The sequence below is a fragment of the Ahaetulla prasina genome, chromosome 6, assembly GCF_028640845.1.
Source record: "Ahaetulla prasina isolate Xishuangbanna chromosome 6, ASM2864084v1, whole genome shotgun sequence".
Lineage (NCBI taxonomy): Eukaryota > Metazoa > Chordata > Lepidosauria > Squamata > Colubridae > Ahaetulla > Ahaetulla prasina.
In genome coordinates, this window is record NC_080544.1 from 13013497 (window position 1) to 13033342 (window position 19846).

A 19846-nucleotide genomic window follows, 5' to 3' on the forward strand; every position below is an offset into this window, starting at 1 on the left:
GAGGCTGGTCTGGCTAAGGTTTGTGTCACATACAATCCTGTGATTCGAAGCAGTAATGTTGATGCATTCAGCCACCGCCTTCTCTGGCTTTTCTGGAGGGTAGTTAATTAAGTAAAAGAAACAATGCCTTTGATTGTTTAGTCATCAGTAATTAGTGCAGAGCTAACAACCAATATATATTCTAGGGTGCCTTGATATGAGTTGTAGGCTATTTAAGAGCAACAGTCATGCAAGGAGAGAAAATGAAACGGGACAGCCCAAAATTGAGTGGCAAATTAAAAAGTAGAAATATTGAGATGCCCAAGGTGTTGGGGGAAATATCCACCTGGGTTCAGTTCCAAGAGGGGAGGGAGACACTGGAAACATGGAGGCTGATTGGAAAGACGGTTTATTGGTGGACAGGACCACATGGGTTTGAAGTCCTGGTGCAGCTGAACACATGGGGTGGAGAGTGAATGGTATTTATACCAGTGTTGAAATGCACATTTTTTTACTACCGGTTCTGTGGGCGTGGCTTGGTGGGCATGGTGTGGCTTGGTGGGCGTGGCTTGGTGGGTGTGGCAGGGAAAAGATATTGCAAAATCTCTATTCCCTCCCCACTCTAGGGGAAGGATACTATAAAAACCCCATTCCCTCTCCACTCTGGGGACAGCCAGAGGTGATATTTTCCAGTTCTCTGAACTACTCAAAATTTCTGCCACCGGTTCTCCGAACTGCTCAAAATTTCCGCTACTGATTCTCCAGGATCCATAAGAACCTGCTGGATTTCACCTCTGATTTATACCCTCTCTTGGGCCTTGCCCTTGAGCTTCCTATTCCTGTGGCAAGGGCATGTATTCTATTGGTTGCAGTCAGACTTACATGTGGAGTCATGTTTGTCTGAATCAAATTTGGTTGAACCTTGCTGGGTGATGTAATGAAGGGGCTTGATTGTGCCATGTGGTGAGCTCTGCTGATAGATAATCCTATTACGTCCTGGAGGGTCATGTCTTAATCCCATCACCCTAGAGTGGCGGTCTTTTGTTTTGTAGATAGGCTGGCCCAGTCTTTTGTCTTGTAGATAGGCTGGCACCAAAATAACTGCTGGGGGCAGGGAGCTGAGGCTGAATTTCTGTTTCCTTTAAGATTTTTATTTCTCTTTTAGGGGAAATATTCTGCCTTTTTAATATTTCCTAAAACATTTTATTCTTCTAGGAGAGAGGTGGGTGCTATCTTTCTACAAAGGGTAAGGCAAAGAAGTGGCTTACCTCTTCCTGAGAATTCAGTAGATGCCTCAGGTCTTGAGAAATAAGATTTCACAGAAGCACTGCAGATTTTTTTTCCTGGTGATTTATAGAAGAATAGAATAGAATAGAATTTTATTGGCCAAGTGTGATTGGACACACAAGGAATTTGTCTTGGTGCATATGCTCTCAGTGTACATAAAAGAAAAGATACGTTCATCAAGGTACAACATTTACAACACAATTGATGGTCAATATATCAATATAAATCACAAGGATTGCCAGCAACAAGTTATAGTCATACAGTCATAAGTGGAAAGAGATTGGTGATGGGAACTATGAAACAATTAATAGTAGTGCAGATTCAGTAGAGGAAATAAAGTTCCACTACCAGCGAGCAACAGCACAAAGTTCGGTGGGTTTTCTTAGTTGGGGACGTTGTACGTTGGCATAGCGAAGCTCATCCTGTCAGTGCATAGAACAAAGAATAATAGAATTGTAAGGGACCTTTGAGGTTTTCTAATCTAACCCTTGCTCAAGCAGGACATCCTATAGCACTTCAGACAAATGGTTGTCCAGTCTCCTTTTGAAAGCCTCCAGTGATGGAGCACTCATAACTTCTGAAGGCAAGCCCTTCCACTGGTTAATTGCTATCACCGTTAAAAACCATTATTTTTATAGAGGCAGTTTGGCAGAACAAATAAGCTTGTTGACTTCTGTATGAGTTGACATACGGTTACAGGGTTGGTAAGATTAATGCATGAAAAAAAATATTATCATGCAAGCACCACTGTTATACAAGGGCACGGTGATGCACACAAGCCTCCCTAAGTGACATATTACAGATTAACAGAGTAATACAGCTGGAAGGGATCTTGGAGGTCTTCTAGTCCAGCAGTCACCAACTGGTGGTCTGTGGACCACTGGTGGTCCACAAGAAAATTTTGGTGGTCCACAGAAAAATTATTTGCATTTTTTATATTGCACTAAATTGGAGTCCTCAAACTACGGCCCCTGGGACAGATACGTGCAATGAATGTTTGTGTTGCAGCAGAGAGTCTTCCCCTTTGGGGTCTTTTTGTGTGGGTCAGAGGGGGGCAGAAATTCCAACTTGGGGTCTGCTGCAGCCTCCTGGTGCAGGGCTTTCGGCGAAGGCTGAAGGGACGTGCCATTGGTGGCGAAGAGCCGGAGGACCTTGTTCCAGTGGGACTGCATCATGGCTTGGAACTGGCTGATCATCTCAGCCCACTGAGCCTCCAGGTGCCTGTACCTGGCTTTGCATTCCTGCAGGTCTTCCCTCTGCTTGGAAAGCCTATGCTCCTAGTCCTCAGTGAGGTGCTTCTACTGAGCCTCCTTTTCAGTCAGATCCAATTTGAACTGAGCTGTTTTGCCAACTCTTTCTCTTAGCTCCAACTCCTGCTTCTTGTTGGGGGCCTAAGGAGCCCAGGTGGGGAGAGGAGGGGTGAATAGAGGCTAACAAGGCACCCCTCGATGTGAGTGACATTGAGTTGGCCACGCCCACCCAGCCAGTCATTAGGCAGATCATATTAGTGGTCCACGGGATTTAAAATTATTAATTTAGTGGTCCCTGAGGTCCGAAAGCTTGATGACCTCTGTTCTAGTCCATCCCCCTGCTCAAGCAGGAGACCTTATACCATTTCAGACAAATGGTTGTCCAATCTCTTCTTAAAAGCCTCCAGAGATGGAGCACTCACACAATTTCTGAATGCAACTTCTGTTCCACTGGTTAATTTCTGTCACCGTTAGGAAATTTCTCCTTAGTTCCAGGTTGCTTCTCTTCTTGGTTAGTTCCCAACCATTGTTGCTGTTGCTTTTTGGTGCTTTAGAAAATAGGTTGAAACCCAGCCACCCCCATCTTTCTAGGAGCCTCTCAAATATTGGAAGACTGCTCCCAAGTCAACCAAGAAAACTTTAAATGTTGGATAGCTGATACAGCCGTCCCAATCTCTCTATATTTTCTGCCTCAATCTTTTTCATAACATGGGCAACAGAATACACATTTTCCTATTATTTTTTTTTATTCCCAAATTATTCATGCATTTAGAAGGAATTGGTCCAAAGCAGTGGTTCTCAACCTTTATAGTACTGCGACCCCTTTAATACAATTCCCCACGATGTGGCGACCCCAACCGTAAAATTATTTTCGTTTTGAATTTATCGCGCCTGAAGCTAGCGATAAATCGTGGCTAGCGATCTGAACTGCTTACGATTGCCTTGAGGACGGAGGCATTAAAGCGGAGACTCCTCCCCTATTAAGTTTATCATGCCTGAAGCCAGATTAGGCTAGCGATTGGGAGTGATTGCAGCTGACTTGAGAGGGAGACATCAGAGCAAAGATTTCTCTCTTTTTTAATTCATCGCACCTGAAGCCAAATTCGGCTAGCGATTTGAAGAGCCTGCAGCTGGCTTGTGGAGTCAACCATTGGAGCGCGATTCTTTGACTCGCAAGTATACTTCCCATATTTCCGATGGCCTTAGGCGACCCCTGGCAAATCGTCATTCGACCCCCAACAGAGTCCCGACCCACAGGTTGAGAACCGCTGGTCCAAAGGAAGATGAAACCGTTTTTGTACCTGCAGAAGAAGATAGGGTTAACAGAGTTGGAAGGGGCCTTGGAGGTCTTCTAGTCCAACCCTCTGTTTCAGCAGGTGACCTTATACCATTTGAGATACATCATTGTTGAATCTCTTAACAATCTTCGGTGATGGGGCACCCACATCAAATGATCTCCAAATTCAATGGCTGAAGACAATAGTTTAGAATGTAAAATTTCTAACGTTTTTTAAAAAAATGTCTATCTTTTAATTTCCTTCATCAGATGCATGGCTCTTTTCGGGAAAATGTTTATACAAAGAGAATTGTGTTGTCTTGACTCTGTTCATTATCTGCCTTTTGTTTTGTTTTTTTGTTTGTTTTTTATACTAAAGCCGTATAAATCCCTGAGCTCAAATAGCATCCTGCACTAATTTGCTTATTTTCTTCTGCATCAAGCAGAGGAATGATTATTTCCTGTTGGAGCATGAAATCAAAATGCAAAGGTTTTCTTGAGAGGAGGGAAATATAACAACAACAACAACAACAACAAAAATAGTGAGTGGCATATACCGTCAACCAGTGGTGAAATCCAATTTTTTTTTACTACCGGTTCTGTGGATGTGGCTTGGAGGGCATGGTGTGGCTTGGTGGGCGTGGCTTGATGGGCATGGCAAGGGAAGGATACTGCAAAATCTCCATTCCCTCTCCACTCCAGGGGAAGGATACTACAAAATCTCTATTCCAACCCCACTCCGGGGAAGAATACTGCAAAATCCCCATTCCCACCCCACTCCAGGGGAGACAGAGAGACACACAGAGACACAGAGAGAGAGAGAGAGAGAGAGAGAGAGAGAGAGAGAGAGAGAGAGAGAGACTACTTAGCGGCTGCTTCATCATTTAGCAGGGTCTGCTCAGTCCTACTGGAACAAAATCTCTTTAGTAGTAGCTGTTGAGTAACTTGGGCTCATTCTGAAGACAGCTAAATAGTAATTACCTGGTTTAGTAATTGGATGGGAAGTGGCAGATAACAGCTGTACTAAGTTGTACTAAGAAGTCAAAAAACATCCGGGAAGTAAGAAATGACCTTTGCCTGGAGTCCAAACCAGGCATATCTATGACACTTCTAAATCAAGATAGATTGAGAAGACTAATACACATAATCCTCATTTAGCAATCACAATTGGGACTAGTAACTTGGTACTAATTTAGCAAAAAAGTTTGTTCATTCATTCATTTACTCACTCACTCACTCACTTCATTCATTCATTCATTCATTCATTCATTCAATTCAATAAAAATTCTATTCTATTCTATTCTAAATTTCTACAGCCGCCCATCTCATTCAATGACTCTGAGCGGCTTACAATTCAAGTGCTTTGATTACATTCTCTTATAATCTGCATAATGTTTTTTTCAAGTTTTATTTATTTTATTTATATAACATTCAATTTCCATTAAAAGTGTGTGATCTGAGTACAGCTATTTTTAAACATAATCCACATATTTGTTGTAGTATTCATCCCAGTAATATTGATAATATAATAACAATAACACTTATCATCTTGTTTAACAACTCTCCACATTAACATTTCCTCTTTTAATGTCTCCTCCTTTCTAACTTCTGTTTCTATTGTCTAGCCATTGAAAAAATACATCCCATATCAAAAAATATCCAGTTTCTTCTTTATCCTTAATAGCGAGCGTTAATCTATCCATTTCTGCACATTCTAATATTTTCTTAATTACCTTCTCCACTGACGGAATCTCATCATTTTTTCATTGCTGTGCAAATACAATTCTAGTTGCGGTTAGTATACATAAAACCAGATATATAGTCCTTTTATCATATTTTTTCCGGTAGAATGCCCAACAACAATATCTCTGGTTGCGTAATGTTGAAGTATCTGAGGGAGAGGCCTTCTGCAGAAACATCAATTTGCATAGGTGTATTTTTTGATGAATTGCAGACAGAGGAAATGATTTATGTAGCCAAATGTTGGCTCTAAGAGCATTTGTGAAAGAAAGGGTAAACTTTCAAGATGTTCATAATTGAAGCCTTGTCCCAGGGGGGATGCGTGTGAAAAGTGGTGGGGCTTCAATTTTGTGGGGTCCATCTTGAAATTCTTTTTTTTTATTTCCCCCCTGCACGGGGTCTAAAGCCAACTTACCGCGATCAATTCGCCGCAGGGTAAGTCGCCGTGAGATGATTCAACATTGTATTAAGCGTTTCATTTTGTTACTTTTATTATCGGTGACCAGGTTTTCATCGAAATTATTGTAACTCTTGTATTTCTGGACGGACTTAACAGAATAACAGAATTGGAAGGGACCTTGGAGGTCTTCTAGTCCAACCCCGTGCTTAGGTAGGAAATCCTATATCGTTTCAGACAAATGGTTGTCCAATGTTTTCTTAAAAACTTCCAGTGTTGGAACATTCACAACTTCTGGAGGGAAGCCGTTCCACTGGTTTATTGTTCTCACTGTCAGGAAATTTCTCTTTAGTTCTAGGTTGCTTCTCTCCCTCTCTCTCTCCCTCCCTTTCTCTCTCTCTTCCTCTCTCTCTCCCTCCCTCTCTCTCTCCTTTCCTCCCTCCCTCTCCCTCTCCCACTCTCTCCCTTCCTCCTTGCCCTCTCTCTCCCCGTCTTCCCCTTCCTCCCTCTCCCTCTCTCTCTCTTCTTTCCTCCCTCTCTCTCCCTCCCTTTGACTCCCCCATCTCCCTTCCTCTTTCTTTCCCTCCCTCCCTCTCTCTCCTTTGCACATTTGGAGGTTAGAGGCAAAAGAGGAAAATATTAAAATATATTAAATATTAAAATAGGAAAGTATTTTAGGTTAGAGGCAAAATAGGAAAATAGGAAACTAGCTAAGTCTGGCTAAGCAGAGCCATTAGAAGAATCTGCGGTCCTTGTGCCCATCCTGAGTTTGGAAGCCGTCCATTTTAATTCCTGAGGCCAGAGGTTAAACCCCTCCCCCCACCCCCAGGAGTCTAGCTTTCTTTCTGGCAGTCAGTGACCCTCCGGGAGAAAGCAAGCAAGATCTGCTTGGATGGAAATGCAGAGCAGCCTCTCTGCCCTCGAGGAGGAACTGCTGGGTGTGGGTGTCCACGTGCGGCATTTTCTGTTCTTCTTAGTAGAGGTCACACTGCAGCTCTGATGCTCAATCCTTCGGCTTTTATAATCAGGCTACAGATGGGCTTGATGAGGGCACATTGCCTCTGCTGCTCCTAGGGGAGTCCAGCAAATTCACTTATGCAAGCTGCCATCTCTCTCTCCCTCCCTCATCTCTCTCTCCCTCCCTCCCCCTATCTCTCTCTCTCTCTCTCTCTCTTTCTCTCTCTCCCTTCCTCCTTCCCTCCCTATCTTTTTCTCTCTGTGTCTCTCTCATTTCTCTCTCCCTTCCTCCTTGCCTCTCTTTCTTTTGCTCTCTTTCTCTTACTTTCTCTCTCTGTCTTTCTCTCTGTTTCTCTCCCTATCTCTTTCCCTCCCTCTCCCTCTCTCTCTCTCTTCTCTTTCCCTTCTTCCCTCTCTTATCTCTTTCCCTTCTTCCCTCTTTCCCTCTCCCACTTTCTATTCTTCTGTCTTTCTTTCTCTCTCTCTCTCTCTGTCTCACCCTATCTGTCTCTCTCATCTCTTTCTCCCTTCCTCCCTTTCTTTTGCTCTCTCTCTCTTACTTTCTCTCTCTGTCTTTCTCTCTGTCTCTCTCCCTATCTCTCTCTCTCTCTCCCACTCTCTCTCTCATCTCTTTCCCTTCTTCCCTCTCTTTCCCTCTCCCTCTCTCTATTCTTCTCTCTGTCTCTCTCTCCCTAACTCTCTGTCTTTCTCTTTCTTTCTCTCTCATCTCTCTCTCCCCCATCTCTCTCTCTCTCTTATCTCTCTCTCCCTTCCTCCTTCCTGCCCTCTCTTTCTCTTTCTGCCTTTCCCTTTGTCTCTCTCCCTCTCCTACTCTGTTTCTCTCTCTCTATCTCTCTGTCTGTCTCTCTCCCCTTATCTCTCTCTCTCTCATCTCTTTCGCTTCTTCTCTCTCTTTCTCTCTCTCTCTCTCCCTGTCTCTATTCTCTCTGTGTCTTACTCTCTCCCTCCCTCCCTCTCCCTCCCTCCCTCCCCCTTCTCCCTCCCTCTATATTTCTCTGTCTGTCTCGCTGTCTCTCTCTCTCCTGCAGGCCTATGAGGCTGCACCATCCTCCCGCCAGAAGGGAACTTTCTCTCTCTCTCTCTCTCTCTCTCTCTCTCTCTGTGTGTGTGTGTGTGTGTGTGTGTGTGTGTGTCCTACTATTTTAAAGACACGAATGGTGGTAGAGGAGGGAGGGCAGAAGGGAGAAAAGTAGAAAGCTACCCAGCTTGAGAAAGGCTTTTCACAGCCCAGCTTGACTGCTCTCGCTCACAGTTCAAGTCACCATAAATTAAATAAATCTATTTCCCGCCCCCGGCTGAGATGGTCTGTGCAGGCAGCAGGCAAGCTTCGAATCCCAGATAGTCGGCTGGCTGCCTGGTTGTCGGAATCTGAAGACGATAGAAACCCCTTATGGGGAAATCTCTCTCTTTGCCCATTTGTTGAGGAATGAGGAATGAGAGAAACAGAATGATACATTCCTCTTTCTCTCGTTCATCTTTCTTGGTCTGTCCAAGCTCCAAGACAACCAGGGTAGAGGCTTGGGAGAAATACATCTTTTTTACCAAAATGGTGTCTTTCCCAGCTCCCCTCTTTCTCCATCCAAGTCTGAGGTTGCCAAACATCCCAATTTAGATCACGTGCCCACAGGGGGATGCTGCAACAGGTTGTAAGCATGAAAAACAGTCAGAAGTCACTTGTTTCTGTGCCATTGTAACTGCAAACAGTCACAAAACAAACAGTTATAAGTCAAGGACTATCTAGTATTTTCTGTCTACTATCTTGATGTAGGGATGTGGTGGCTCAAGTGGCTAAGAAGCTGAGCTTATCGATCAAAAGGTCGGCAATTCAGCGGTTTGAATCCTACTGCCGCGTAACGGCATGAGCTCCCGTGACTTGTCCCCAGCTTCTGCCAACCTAGCAGTTCGAAAGCACATAAAAAATGCAAGGAGAAAAAATAGGGACCATCTTTGGTGGGAAGGTAACAGCATACCATGTGCCTTTGGCATTTAGTCATGCCGGCCACATGACCACAGAGACATCTTTGGACAGCGCTGGCTCTTTGGCTTAGAAACAGAGATGTGCACTGCCCCCTAGAGTCAGGAATGACTAGCACATATGTGCAAGGGGAAACTTTACCTTTTACCTTTACCTTATCTTGGTGTAGATAACCTTTTTTTTTAACCAGGGGCCCACTGAGATTTAAATCTCTAGCAATTCCTCAGATTTTGAATTAGGCTTTGATCCTTCCCCCAAATCTGATACAGCATTAAAGATTTATACACAAATGTATTCACTCAGGTATGTTTATCATAGCCCAGAAATACAGGTGCAGGAATTATTCAACTCTGGAATCACTCGTTCAATTGTTTCTGGTTTGTTTGTTTGTTTGTTTAATTGTATTGATTAATCCCTGGAAGTTATTTACTTATTTGCTTGTTTGTTTCAATGATCTCTATCGCATAAAGCAAAGGAATATAATTATAAGTAAGAGGTAGAAAGCAAAGATATTGAAACGGGCTAGGAAATAACTCCTGTAAAATTAACGATGAAATGAATTTGATTTGATCTTAAGGCAATTGAGGAGTTCTTGGATTTAACTTCCTTTTTTCTGGAAAAAAAAAATCACTTTAATTCAACTTTATTATAGTTAATGGCTATACAGCTAGTTCCTGATTTACAGAAGTTTGTTTAGTGACTGTTCAAAGTTAGAAGGGCACTGAAAAAATGGACTTATGATTATTTTTCAGACTTACGGCTATTGCAATAACCGGAAGGTCACGTGATCAAAATTCAGAAACTTGGTAACTGACTCATATTTATGACGGCTGCAGTGTCCCGGCGTCCTGTGAACAGCATTTGCGACCTCCTAACATGCAAAGTCAATGGGGAAGCCCAATTTACTTAACAACTGGGGTACTTGCTTAACAACTGCAATGAATCACTTAACCACTGTAGCCCGAAAAAGTCGTAAAATGAGGCAAAACTCATTTAACAAATCTCCCTTAACAACATATATTTTGGGCTTAATCGTGGCCGTAAGTGGAGGATTACCGGTACAGCAACGGTCGTAAATATGAACCAATTGCCAAGCATCTGAATTTTGATCATAGGGGTGCTGCAGCGATCGTAAATGTGAAACACGGTCTTAAGTCACCGTTTTTCAGTGCCGTTGTAACTTGTCACAAAGTTGTAAGTCGAGGACTACCTGTTGATGAGCAATATCCAGGATCTCCTGCCCTTGAAAATGAAACAGTTTTTTTTACGTGTCATATAGGCAGGAAGGATCAAAACTAGGGAATAAGAATCAAATTCCTGGAGAGAAAAAAGAGTTGGTGTTTTTTTTTGTTGGGGTTTTTTTTTTCAGTTTTTCTTTGTCTTTGGACTTCAGACAAGGTGGTTATGAATTTTAAGGGTTCTGTCTCCTGTGCAGCTGGAGGGCACAGGGTTGGACAAAGCTGGAATAGAGATCAGCCTCTCAACATTCAGTTTCGGTACAGTTCAGTTTTGAAATTAAATCTTCATTCTTTCCAATGGAGTAGAACGTCGGAGTCATCTGAGTGGGATGGGATGGGGTGGAATGGGATTGGGATAGAATAGAATAGAATAGAATAGAATAGAATAGAATAGAATAGAATAGAATAGAATAGAATAGAATGGAATGGAATGGAATGGAATGGAATGGAATGGAATGGAATGGAACACAGAGTGTAGTGTAGTGGAATTGAATGGAATGGAATATAGACTAGACTAGACTAGATTAGACTAGAACAGAACAGAATAGAAAATATGGAATGGAATAATAGGGATAGGATAGGATAGGATAGGATAGGATAGGATAGGATGGGGTGGAATGGGATTGGGATAGAATAGAATGGAATGGAATTGAATAGTAGGGATAGGACAGGATAAAATAACTAGAGTAGAATAGAGTAGAGTAGAGTAGAGTAGAATAGAATAGAATAGAATAGAATAGAATAGAATAGAATAGAATAGAATAGAATAGAATAGAATAGAATAGAATAGAATAGAATAGAATAGAATAGAATAGAATAGAATGGCATGGCATGGCATGGCATGGCATGGAATGGAATGGAATGGAATGGAATGGAATGGAACACAGAGTGTAGTGTAGTGGAATTGAATGGAATGGAATATAGACTAGACTAGACTAGATTAGACTAGAACAGAACAGAATAGAAAATATGGAATGGAATAATAGGGATAGGATAGGATAGGATAGGATAGGATAGGATAGGATAGGATAGGATAGGATAGGATAGGATAGGATAGAAAATGTGGAATTGAATAGTAGGGATAGGACAGGATAAAATAACTAGAGTAGAGTAGAGTAGAATAGAATAGAATAGAATAGAATAGAATAGAATAGAATAGAATAGAATAGAATAGAATAGAATAGAATAGAATAGAATAGAAAATATGGAATGGAATAGTAGGGATAGGATAGGATAAAATAACTAGAGTAGAATAGAATAGAATAGAATAGAATAGAATAGAATAGAATAGAATAGAATAGAATAGAATAGAATAGAATATGTGGAATGGAATAATAGGGATAGGATAGGGTAAAATAGACTAGATTAGACTAGACCAGAACACAACAGAACAGAATAGAATAGAAAATATGGAGTGGAATAATAGGGATAGGATAGACTAGACTAGACTAGACTAGACTAGACTAGACTAGACTAGACTAGACTAGACTAGAATAGAATAGAATAGAATAGAATAGAATAGAATAGAATAGAATAGGAGAGAGTAATGGAGTGGAGTGGAATGGAATGGAATGGAACGGAATACTTTGCCCAAGGGTGCCTAGTCTATCATTGCTGAAGGATGGCTATCCAGTCTCTGTTGAATCTGCCCATCTCAAATCAGGCCCTGCAGAGAAAGCTCCCCAACCCAACTTGGACTCATTGCTTCTTATTCTAATCTAAGCAGCTCCCTGCGAGCCACAGAATCACAAGCCTCTGCAGTCGGTCCTCTGTTTCCCCAGCCATTCATATGAGTAAGGTAGTCCTCGACTTACGACCACAATTGAGCCCCAAATTTCCGTGGCTAAACTAGACCAATGTTCATTTTGCTCTGTTTTATGACCTTCCTTGCCACAGTTGTGAAGCGAATCACTGCAGTCGTTAAGTGGGTAACACGCTTGCAAAGTGAGTTTGACGTCTTCGTTGACTTTGCACGTCAGAAGGTCGCAAAAAGTGACTCCTGGGACACTGCAACCGTCATAAAGACCAGTCAGTTGCCAAGGGTCTGAATTTGGATCACGTGACCCTGGGGATGCTACAACGGTCATAAGTATGAAAAACGGTCCGAAGTCATTTTTTTTCCAATGCCATTGTAGCTTTGAACGGTCACTAAACGAGCTGTTGTAAGTCGAGGACTGCCTGTACTGCTCAGTTTATAACAGGTCAAAGTTAGCAACTGTTACCATGAATCCCTCAAAATGTACTTACAATACACTTCTGAAGTGTGATTGTGATTTGCGATTTTTTTTTGCCAAAAGCCAGCATTTATGTCCCGGTTTTGTACCCCTAGTGAACAAAAGTTTCGACCTCTGCCCCCTTCTCCTCCACCTCTTTTTCTTTCCTCCTTCCTTCCTTCCTTCCTCCTACCCTCCCTCCCATTCTTCCTTTCATTCTTTTGGTCTTTTCTTTCCTTCTTTCCTTCCTTCGTCCCTCCCTCCCTTTCATTCTTTCATTCTTTTGTTCCCTCTCTCTCTCCCTCCCTTTCATTTTTTTGGTCTTTTCTTTCTTTCTTTCTTTCCTTTCTTCCCTCCTTCCTCCTTCCCTCCCTCCCTCCCATCCTTCTTTTCCTTCTGTTGGTCTTTTCTTCATTTCTTTCCTCCCTCCCTCCCTCTCTTCCTTTCGTTCTTTTCTTTTTTTCTTTTTTTCCTTTCTTCCCTCCTTCCTCCTTCCCTCCCTCCCTCCCTCCATCCTTCCTTTCCTTCTTTCGGTCTTTTCTTCATTTCTTCCCTCCCTCCCTCCCTCCCTTTCCTTCTTTTGGTCTTTTCTTACCTTCCTCCCTCCCTCCCTTCCATCCTTTCTTTCCTTCTTTCACTCTTTTCTTCATTTCCTCCCTTCCTCCCTCCCTTTCTTTTGTTCTTTCAGTCTTTTCTTCCCTCCCTCCCTTTCATTCTTTTGTTCTTTCCTTTCCTTCCTTCCTCCCTCCCATTCTTTCTTTCTTTCTTTCACTCTTTTCTTCATTTCCTCCTCCCTCCCTTTCTTTTGTTCTTTCAGTCTTTTCTTCCCTCCCTCCCTTTCATTCTTTTGTTCTTTCCTTTCCTTCCTTCCTCCCTCCCATTCTTCCTTTCTTTCTTTCACTCTTTTCTTCATTTCCTCCCTTCCTCCCTCCCTTTCTTTCGTTCTTTCAGTCTTTTCTTCCCTCTCTCCCTCCCTCCTTCCCTTTTGTTCTTTTGGTCTTTTCTTTCCTTCCTTCCTTCCTTCCTTCCTCCCATCCTTCCTTTCCTTCTTTTACTCTTTTCTTCATTTCGTCCCTCCCTCCCTCCCTCCCTTTCATTCTTTTGGTCTTTTCCTCCCTCCCTCCCTCCCTCCCTTCCTTCCTTCCTTCCTTCCTTCCTTCCTTCCTTCCTTCCTTCCTTCCTCCCTCCCTCCCTTCCTTCCTAGCAGATCCACGTTAAATTGTACAAGTTGTCCGTCTCCCATGTGGTATTGAGTCTTGACATTAAAGCCGTTTGATCAAGTGGCCTCCCCCACTCCGCCACGTCTCTGAACAGAGGCCTTTTTGAGCATGGCTGTCACGGAGAAGAAGTGCGAGTCTCCTTAGCTCTCTCTCTCTCTCCCCCCCCCTCCCCGCTGGGCGCAGGGGGTGGGAAAGATGGCAGCGAAGAGGGAGATAGTTAATCAATAATCACAAGGTCAGCAGACGGTGTCAGCTTCGGTGGCCCCTGTTAGGCAGCAGAAGCAAAAGGATTTGTAGGGACTTGTAAAGGCTTAAAAACACACACAGAGACACCCACCCCACCAGCTCTGTGTCAGGGAAGAACAAGAGCCATCTCAGCTTCGATAGAAGGGAGTCCTCTACCGGCAGGATGCAGAAAAGCACCCTTGGAATTAAAAAAAAAGGACACCTTTGCCTTCCGAACGTCGGCGATGCTTTTTTTAAAATCCCTTTATCAGAATAGAACTGGAAGGGACCTTGGAGGTCTTCTAGTCCAACCCCCTGCTCGAGCAGGAGACCCTGTACCATTTCAGACAGGTGGCTGGCCAGTCTCTTCTTAAAAACCTCCAGTGATGAAGCACCTACGACTTCTGAAGGCAAGGTGTTCCACTGGATAATTGCGCTCACTACTAGGAAATTTCTCTTTAATTCCAGGTTGCTTCTCTCCTTGGTTAGTTTCCAACCATTGTTTCTTGTCCTGCTTTCCGTTGCTTTGGAGGATAAGTTGACCCCCCTCTTCTTTATGGCAGCCCCTCAAAGGCTGAAAGATTGCTATCATGTCCCCCCTAGTCCTTCTTTTCTCTAGACTGGTCATACCCAAATCCTGCAACCATACTTTGTATGTTTTTCGTCTCCAGGCCTTTAATCTTCTTGGTTGCTCTTCTCTGCACATTTTCCGAAGCCCTCAACATCTGTTTTGCAATATGGTATAGAGAAAAATGCTTTGGCTTTTTTCACCTTTTGGGGGGGGTTTCTGCTCTGGTATTTTGACACCTCCGTTAAATAAAAGTTTACATATGGCAAGGCAGCCCAAACAGTGCCTGCATTTTCTTTCTAAAGCAGACGAACAATCATGAGAGAGCTTAACAACCATCTTACTTAACAACCGCAGTGATTCATTTAACAGCTGCGGCGAGAAAAGTTGTAAAACACGTCAAAACTCACGTAATAAACGTCTCACTTAGCAACAAGAATTTTGGGGTCAATTGCAGTCGTTAGTCGAGAGCTCCCTATATTTCTTGTGTTCTGGGAGAACATGTGTCCTTCCTGGCTAGTGTACAACTATAATAAAATAATATCTATATTTCATAATAAAATGTCCTACCTCATTCTTTGCGGCATACCTCTTTTACAATGGAAAGTGTTGCTTGTTTTAATTTTTTTTTAAGCTTCCTGCATAGATCCATGCCACAGTGGGTGCATCTGTTGAAACCCACCGTTTGTCGTAAAGCGGCTTTTTCCTGATTATTTAACTGATTAATTAGTTGGTGCAGTTCCCATGCATCTTGTTTGTATCCTAGCTTAGTATTTAACCAAACCTTCTCATTAAATAGCAATTGTGTGTCTCCTGCATATAGAGACACGGAATTTATTTATTTATTTATAATTACATTTCTATACCGCATCATCTCCCGAAGGACTCAGGGCGGTTTACAGCCAATATTAAAATACACACACCAATACAATATAAATATAATAAATAACAATATTTAAAAACAATTAAAAGCAAATATTTAATGGCCGAATCACTAAAATGGTCAGAGACTGATTAAAACCCATTAAAATTCATTAAAATATGTCTTAGACTAGTCCTGCTCGGTGAAATAATAAAGTCTTCAGTTCACGTTTGAAGGCCCGGAGGTCGGGGAGTTGGCATAACCCCGGAGGTAGCTCGTTCCATAGGGCTGGTGTCGCCACAGAGAAGGCCCTCCCCCTGGGGGCCGCCAACCTACATTGTTTGGTCGACGGCACCCTGAGGAGGCCCGCTCTGTTGGAGCGCACAGGTCGTTGGGAGGCAATCGGTGGCAGAAGGCGGTCTCGCAAATACCCCGGTCCTAAGCCATGGAGCGCTTTAAAGGTGGTAACCAGCACCTTGAATTGCACCCGGAAGGCTACCGGCAGCCAGTGCAGGCCGCGCAGGATGGGTGTTATAACTGCTTCTGTTTGGTGGGATTGCCGAAAGATTGTTGGAGATTTCTAAACACTGTGCGTTGTTGCCTTTAAAATAAAAAACAGATACTGACAACAAGCTAAAGAATGAAGAAGTTGTAAGGAACCTCGAAGGTCTTCTAGTCCAACCTGGAGAGGTTAAGACGAGCGAGGGGGCCACCAAACATTTTGCTTATTGTTACTCTTTAAAACACAATTACATATGATATACTTTTAATCCCTCTGGGCTGGAGACCCGTATAAACCCCAGGAAGCAAATGAGGAAATAATTAATTAATTATTATTATTTAACCAGGGATGAGTGTTACGTGGTTACCATCTTTTGTTCTAGATTGTGAACTGCCAAAAGGCCTGGTTTGATTACAGCAGCGTACGAATCGAATAAATGAACACGATGAAAATAAACCTGACCACGTTTTCAATACCGTAAATGAAATATTAAATCTAAGCAAGGAAGGGAAGGAGGAAGACGTGATATTGAACAAGTAATGGGTTTCAACAAGCCGTAACATTTCTCTTGGTAGGATATCTTCCTTTCTCTTAGCTTCACATCGGAGGTGGTATTTACTTATTTTCCCTACCGGTTCGCAAATGTGAGCATGCACACGATCTTCTGCACATGTGCTTTGCTCACTCGTGTGCCTTCTGCGCATGCGCCGGTCCTCAAAAACGTGGCTAAATAGGGCGGCATAGAGTCAAGGCAGGCCCAACTGCGATTTCCACTACCAGTTCACCCGAACCGGCTGAATACCAGCTCTGCTTCACATCCCAGAAAAAAAGAAAGACATTCCAGAGGCCGGGATTTGCAATGCTCTTATACCCACACAAAACACACAAACACACCACCTTTCTCGGGTTTGCCAGAAATACCACCAACGAGCCGATACATCCATAGGATTGTTCACTGTCAGTCTTCTGAAATGCAACCCCCGGATCTCCCACTGCCTCTAATAGTGGCTTATTAATTTGTTTATTACATTTATACCGTGCCTTTCCTTTGGGGAGGCGAAGGCAGGCGGTTGCAGAGTGCCCTTTTCTTTTCCCTCCTCCTAACGACAGCTCAGATAATAACTGTAGTTAAGGCCACCCCCGGGGGTATTCTGAACTCAGCATTTAAAATTAGTTTTCAGCCAGGATGCACGGTTCTCCCAGGGTGCTAATTTTGCCCTTTGAAATCTTCAGTCTTTTTCTCCCCTTCCACCTTGTCCCCACAGGAGTTTGAGTTTAGCGCGTGGAGCCGAAATAGAGGATTTTAGAATGTGGTTTGAGAACTGCCTCGGTTACCTTTACCCTCTGCGCTGTATTTTCTCTGAGAAAAGCTCCTGAGCATCAGAGCATCCTTCCTGGGCTTGAGAAATGGATAATAACATATGGCAGTCTTCTCCTTTTACCTTTTTGAATTCAGCATGCACACCTGTGCACTAGCGGTGGGTTTCACATATTCTTAACACTGGTTCGCCACACGCACGTGTGCCTTGCACACCTGTGCCTGGCATTCCGTGCATGTGCTTTGCTCATGCAGATGCCTTCTGCGCATGTGCCCAGCCTCGAAAACATGGCTAACTAGGACGGTATTACGTCCGGGCCAGTGGGTGACCTACCGGTTCGCCTGAACCGGTCTGAACCAGCTGAACATCATCTCCGTTGTGTGTGCTGTTTGGTTGCTTGTCTGAGTCAATTTCTGTTGTGTGCTGTTCAGTTGTTTCTCTGAGTCAATAGTTCCTTGATTGGGATATTGTTTACGTCTTGATTGTTGGTCTAGCTAGGAGTAAGCTTGGTGTGAATAGCTGGGGAGGAGGTGTTTTGGGCTTTATGTTTTTTCCTTTTTCGCTCTTTGAGTTTCTCTTCTGAATGGTGTACAGATGTTGTTTATGTCCCTGTGTCCGCTGATGGCTGATGTGTCTTAAAAGCCGGGTTTCTGTGAATTCTCTAGCATTCTTGAAGCTCAAGAAAAAAGCTTTAGACTGCAACTACAGTTAAGAATGGCTCACCTGTACTGAGAAATGATTGAAATTAAGAATTAAATAAAGCACCTTTTGTGTCTGTGTGTGTTTCACAAAGCATCGCAATCCACAGACAGCCTTGTTTTATTAAACCCACTTGTGTCTGAAACCGGGAATGAGGAGGAGGGCTGGCTACGTGCGAGGCCCCTCATCACCAGAGCAAAATTCCTTTCTCTGCAATCTAATCCGTCAGGAGCCATGGAGGAAACGCTATCAGAGAGGCCTCCAGACAGACTTGGCGGGGAGGAGGAGGGGGGATGTTGTGTGTGTGTGTGTGTGTGTGTGTGTGTGTGTGCACGCGTTTGTGTTTCTGCATGTGTGGGACGCATTGCCCCACAGCATGGATCCTTCTCAGACCTCCTCCATCCAGTGAATTATAAATGAGGCTCCAGCCTATCAGAAGAAAAATGTTAATGTGAACAGAGCCGGTAATGCTTGGTAGCTTAGGGAAAGTTGCGCTCAGTTGTTCAGGATGTGTGTTTTCCATGCACGTAGCATCCCTGCTGAATCTTTGGAGCTTTCCAGCGAATTATGTAGGAAAAAGATAACTGGTAAGATAATAAAAATCTAAAGACTCTAGAAAGAGTGCAGAGAAGAGCAACAAAGATGATTAGGGGACTGGAGGCTAAAATATATGAAGAACAGTTGCAGGAACTGGGTATGTCTAGTCTAATGAAAAGAAGGACCAGGGGAGACATGATACCAATGTTGCAATATCTCAGGGGCTGCCACAAAGAAACATCTGAGGCCATGACAAGAAGCAACGAGTGGAAACAAATCAAGGAGAGAAACAGCTTAGAACTAAGGAGAAATTTTCTGACAATTAGAACAATTAATCAGTGGAATGACTTGCCTCCAGAAGTTGTGAATGTTCCAACACTGGAAGTTTTGAAGAAGATGTTGGATAACCATTTGTCTGAAGTGGTGTAGGGTTTCCTGCCTAGGCAGGGGGTTGGACTAGAAGACCTCCAAGGTCCCTTCCTACTCTTGTTATTCTATTCTATTCTATTCTATTCTATTCTATTCTATTCTATTCTATTCTAAACACAAAGCTGTTAACATTGTGCTTAGGAGCTCAACCATCTACGGTTCAAAGATAGCTTTCTATACTGCTATACTTCCCTCTTTCTAGGGTGGCTCGTTTTATTTTCTTTATTTACTTACAGTATTTCATACCTTGCCTTTCTTATTTTTTATAAATAGCTCAAGGAAGCAAATGCACAAAATATTCCTCCCTCCTGCTACTTTTCCCCACAACAATCCAGTGAGCTGGTTTGGGTTGAAAGACAGAGGAACTGGCCCAAAGCTGGCTTTCATGGCTAAAGTGTGACTAGAACTCCCCATCTCCTGGTCAGGCACAGTCGCTAAGCGAATCAAAGTTCCCCCATTGACTTTACTTATTAGAAGCTGGCTAGGAAGGTTGCAATCACATGCACCTGTTTAATCTCAATTTCCATGTTATATGAACGCTGATGTAAGCTTAGTTCAGGTAGAATTAAAATTATCTTCGAAAACAGTTCTTTGTGTATGGCTTCAATGGGATTTCACCAGTGGTGGGATTCAGCCAGTTCGCACCACTTAGGGAGAACCAGTTGTTAACTTTCTGAGCAGTTTGGCAAACTGGTTGTTGGAAGAAATCATTAGGGCAGAGAACCGGTTGTTAAATTACTTGAATCCCACCACTGGATTTCACGATTTACAATCTCGTATGTGGGTTTAATTATACTAATGTTTTGCTCCCGAATTTCATCTCATAAAAAGGCTTTTTGACACCAATCTAGTAAAAGTACAAGTTCTGGGTTAAGGAAGAGACAGGGAGAAAGAAAAATAATTTTAGAGTGAAATTGAGAAAGATGGTGGTTATATAGCAACCGGAAGATTTAGGCTCAAACTGGGAAAAGACACTCTTCCCAAAATTTAAAATATACTTCCTATAATTAGCTGTTCCTGTATCCTTATTGTTCTGGTTACTTTTGAAATAGATAAAAGGGACAACAATTTTCCCATTAAAAAAGTGGTAACATTCAAGAGTTTAATCCAGTGGTGAAATCCAATTTCTTTTTACTACCGGTTCTGTGGGCG

General features: G+C 42.9%; 1 protein-coding gene across 7 annotated transcripts in view; it reads left to right on the forward strand.

Annotated features, from left to right (window-relative positions):
• Positions 1–19846, forward strand: part of ZMIZ1 (zinc finger MIZ-type containing 1) — a 558395-nt gene that overhangs the window by 353515 nt on the left and 185034 nt on the right. The gene's annotated exons all lie outside the window — the stretch shown is intronic.